This window comes from Athene cunicularia (genome assembly GCF_003259725.1).
Source record: "Athene cunicularia isolate RWA chromosome 1 unlocalized genomic scaffold, athCun1 chr1_part1, whole genome shotgun sequence".
Classification (NCBI taxonomy): Eukaryota; Metazoa; Chordata; class Aves; order Strigiformes; family Strigidae; genus Athene; species Athene cunicularia.
This window is the reverse complement of record NW_020799091.1, coordinates 97,327,686-97,332,448: the sequence shown is the minus strand read 5'-3', so window position 1 is coordinate 97,332,448 and position 4,763 is coordinate 97,327,686.

Genomic DNA, 4,763 nt, shown 5'->3' with positions numbered 1-4,763 from the left:
CCTATGCACTAACATTTTGTAATTTCCATTACTTGAGGTGTTCTTATTTTAATTAATTGACTAAAAATATTCTAATTCAGTTTTTCTAATTAAAAAACTTCTTTCAGAGACTAAGGTCACTTTGCAACTTCTGAAATATGACTAAAGATAATTCTGTAAATATATAAATTACTGTGTACCAACAGCCTAATTAAAATGAAAATAAAACTATTTTTTTTAAAGAACACTTTTTATAGAAAAGAATGTATTTGACTGTTCCGAGGTGTTAAAATAGGTAGGGAGATCATCACAGCACCATGACTACAGTAATGCTTTAGGTGAAACTTATTTCGGAACATCACTGTTACCACTGCCCAGGAGGTGGAAGACAGGGATTAGTTCTACCACCAAACAGCACAGCTGCATGTCTGAAGGAGGCTTCTGATGGCCAGCGGTTAAGCACCATTGTAGCAACACATACAACAAAAGGCATAGTATAATGTTTTTTAAATGAGGAGATGGATTCCATTGTATTTTCATATTTAGGGGATTATCTGACTGAATTTGAAATGCCAATTTGTCTGGGAGGGGAGGTTTATCTTATTTTTCATGGTAAAAAGTTTTGTCTCTTCTGAGCTTTTTTTAAACACCTTTGCCTCCAGAAAAATTGGTTTTGTAAGATATACCTGTAGACTGGTATGTGCTTGAGTTATGGAAAATCACAACTGAGGTAAATGTGCTGGGTACTGGAATTCACCACTCTTGTTTTTGCTAATTAAAAAGGACATACAAAATGTGTGGTTCAGTGTCACCAGGTTGCAAGATCAAGGATTATTTTTTTTCAAAACTCACATGACAAACATGGAAGGCTACTCTGCAGTGGTTTTTACCTACAGATATATGAAGTCTTCATCTTTGCGTTATAAACTAAAATAGTGAAACACTGAAAAATGTGCTTTATTATGATAATACTGTAATGCTCTATGAATGTAGTACTATAATAGGCTTATGCTAAACTTAAATAGCTTCTCTGCATTTTTACAGTTAAGGGAAGTGATAGACTGAAGTGTAATATTGTGTAGTCACTAAGAATTATTTGTATTGATATAATTTATTAATGATCTCTAATGCTGTTGGAATGAGCGTAAGTGAAAAGTTATCCTTTTAAAGCGTTACTGGAAGACTGAAACAGGATATTTTTAAAATATTTGTGTTCATTACTATTATATCTTCAGTAATTTTTAAAGAGAGCATTGCTAATACTCAAGATGATTTGGTAGTTTTACTTTCAATTTTCTGGTGGTTGCATTCCATCCTCGGGTATTTCCCTTAAAATCCTGATGATGTGCTGTCAAACAGGCTATTAACATCTAAGACAACTTTTTGCCATCAAATCTTTTGTTTTACATTCTCCCATAGGCTACAAACCTGTGTCTTCACATAGGTTTATCGCTAACTGGAGGTGGTGAACCAGTTATTTAGATTGAGGGGTTTGTCATCCTTCCCCTTGAAAAAGGGTATGTCCCATTCTGGCTGCCTGTACATCAGATTTGCAGGGGATTGGACATCAGTCACTTCCTCCTCAGCTGTAGTGGTGAACTTTAGAAACAGAAATCAGTAACTTAGATCTGTATACGTCTCTAAGATTATCTTACCTTCTACAAAAATATTACTTGCTTCTAACTCCTGCCTTCATACATTTACCTTTGTCCTGTGGTTCTGCAGATGGCTGCTTGAAATAGCCTCAGATATTTATGACTTGCAGAATCCTTTCACTGCAGCAGAATCTAATTCTTAAGAAGAAAAAAGTTCTTTAAAATTTAGTATCTAAGCAGATCTATCATTATAAATAGTATGTGAATAAGGAGGTAAAGGGCTCTAAAAAAAGTCCTGCTAGGGTGGTGGAGGGGCACAGTTACATAGGCCTGATGGTATCTCTAGCCATGTAACTTTATTCCTTTTCTATATGGAGCTAACTGTAGTCATTTTACTTATGCTACTGCTGTTAAATCCACATGAAGGAGGATTGTACTGCTCTAACACTGGTACTGCCAAAGCAGAGTAAATTAACTGTAGATTAATCTGACAAACTTTTACCTAGAACTCAGTATCAAGAACAGGAGAGAAAACGCTTTTGCTTTACTGTATAGTTCTTTGCTTGTTTTCAAAATAACCAAGCTTAGTTTTCTCTTTTGGATACTTCAGCTTTGAGATAGCATAGTCACAGTGAATGATACACAGAGGGAGACATATTTAAATACTCAGAAGGATTTCATTTTCCTGAAGGAAAAACATAGTAGGTGCAACCAAGACAACTGCCAAAGAACAGCTGAACTTAAAATATGGAGCATTGAGTAATGATTAAGTGTATTCAATACTATATCTGGATACAATTCTTCTAATGATATTAAATGTTATTTTGAAATAGCTTTTAACATGCAATTATAATTTTTCAGACTACCTTTACTGCTCACTCACAAACTGTAATTTTTACCTGATTCTGTAAAAGCTCTCAAATTCAGTTTCAATGGATGAGGGCTCTGTACAGAACTCTATAGACCTCAGTTTGGATCCCAGCAGTAGCAGCTCAGTGCTAGTCTGTGCTAGCTCCTACACATGCCTAGGGAACAACTGTGCCACCACCTCCCTAACCCCCTCCTCACCAGCCCCTATTGCTCCAGCTCTTACATCCCTGTCTTTTGCATTCCTGAACTTTCCACCCTGAGATCCCAGTTCTGTGGTCTTGAGACAACTTTTCTGGATTTGTGTGTCAGGAAGAACCACATGGAACAGATGGAGGAAGCTGCTGCTGCAGTGTCAGGGGATCACCAATGGACCGACAGGCACTGAAAAAACACCTCTTCCCAGGAAGTTAGAGAGTGCTGTTGCATAATGCCTCCTTTGTGTACCAGAGCTTTCCAAACTTCAGTCTGTACGTTTTTATGTTCAGGACAAATGCCCTGAAAGTACTGCCTTTTTCGTTGGGAGGAAGAAAAATTCCATACAACTGAGCTTGAACATCTAAAGTGGGAGAAGTGCGGCTTCGCAGAATCATAGAATGGTTTGGGTTGGAAGTGGCCTTGTGGGAATACAACGGAAGATTGGCAAGGAGGATTGTAAACACTGAAGTAACTTGCAGCTGGGATGTCAAAACCCACATATATCATACTAATTGTTTAGTTTTGTGTGCTGATGGGTAGAATGTCTACGTTTAGATAACCTAGGCCTGTGATAAACTCAGAGGTACCTTATCAAACATTCTTGAGATACCTGGCCTGCTGTGGGAAAGATAAAAGCACAGTGGAAAACTACTCCTGTGAAAATCCCTGATACATACAGGCGAAAGCAGCAGATCTTTTCTTTCTTCTCTTCTTCTTGGCTAGCAAGGACCAAGCTCTAGTGCCTGTGTCCCTGCTTTGTATGCCTCTGTCCGGGTGCTGCTGCAGGGATTCTCCAAGTCATTAGGTAACAAGAATAAATTTACTCTTTGCATTTCATCCGTGGTTATGTGGTTTTTCCTGCATCTTGCTTGTGTTGGCTCACACAGACCTTAACAATCACCCAGTTCCAACCCCCCTGCCGTGGGCAGGGACACCTTCCACCAGACCAGGTTGCTCCAAGCCCCGTCCAACCTGGCCTTGAACCCTGCCAGGGAGGGGGCAGCCACAGGTTCTCTGGGCAACCTGTGCCAGTGTCTCACCACCCTCACAGGAAAAAAATTCTTCCTTATATCTAATCTAAATCTAAATCTATGCCCCTCATCCTATCCCTACACACCCACTTTCCCTGTAGCTCCCTTTAAGTACTGGAAGGCCGCTATCAGGTCTCCCCAGAACCTTCTCCAGGCTGAACAACCCCAACTCTCTCAGCCTGCCCTCACAGGGGAGGTGCTCCAGCCCCCTGACCGTCCTCATGGCCTCCTCTGGACCCCCTCAAGCGTGTCCATGTCCATGTCCTTCTTATGTTGGGTGCCCCAGAGCTGGACACAGCGCTGCAGGTGGGGTCTCACCAGAGCAGAGCAGAAGGGGGAGAATCCCCTCCCTCACCTGCTGGCCACACCGCTCTTGATGCAGCGCAGGGTACAGTTGGCTTTCTGGGCTGAGTGCACACAGCTGCGTCTCAGCTAGTTTTCCATCCACTAATACACTCAAGTCCTTTCTCACAGGGCTCCTCTCAACCCGCTCTTTGCCCAGCCTGTATTTGTGTTTGGGATTGCCCCGCCCCGCGGTTTCAATGACTTTGTGAGAGCCGCTTTCCGGATTTCATCCCTCCCCCGTGGTCTGCACGTCCTTTGCGATGCTGTGTGCTGCACCCTGCACCTCAGAAGCTGCTCATGTTTTGATTACACGGCGTGTGTGGAAAATCCCGCGCTGGGAAATACCGCGGCCCGGCAGCCAGCTCCACGAAAGCGCTGCCTGTCTCCCGGGGCCAGCCCAGAGACCGGCAGCGCTTTCGTGGAGCTGGCTGCCGGGCCGCGGTATTTCCCAGCGCGGGATTTTCCACACACGCCGTGTAATCAAAACATGAGCAGCTTCTGAGGTGCAGGGTGCAGCACACAGCATCGCAAAGGACGTGCAGACCACGGGGGAGGGATGAAATCCGGAAAGCGGCTCTCACAAAGTCATTGAAACCGCGGGGCGGGGCAATCCCAAACACAAATACAGGCTGGGCAAAGAGCGGGTTGAGAGCAGCCCTGTGAGAAAGGACTTGAGTGTATTAGTGGATGGAAAACTAGCTGAGACGCAGCTGTGTGCACTCAGCCCAGAAAGCCAACTGTACCCTGC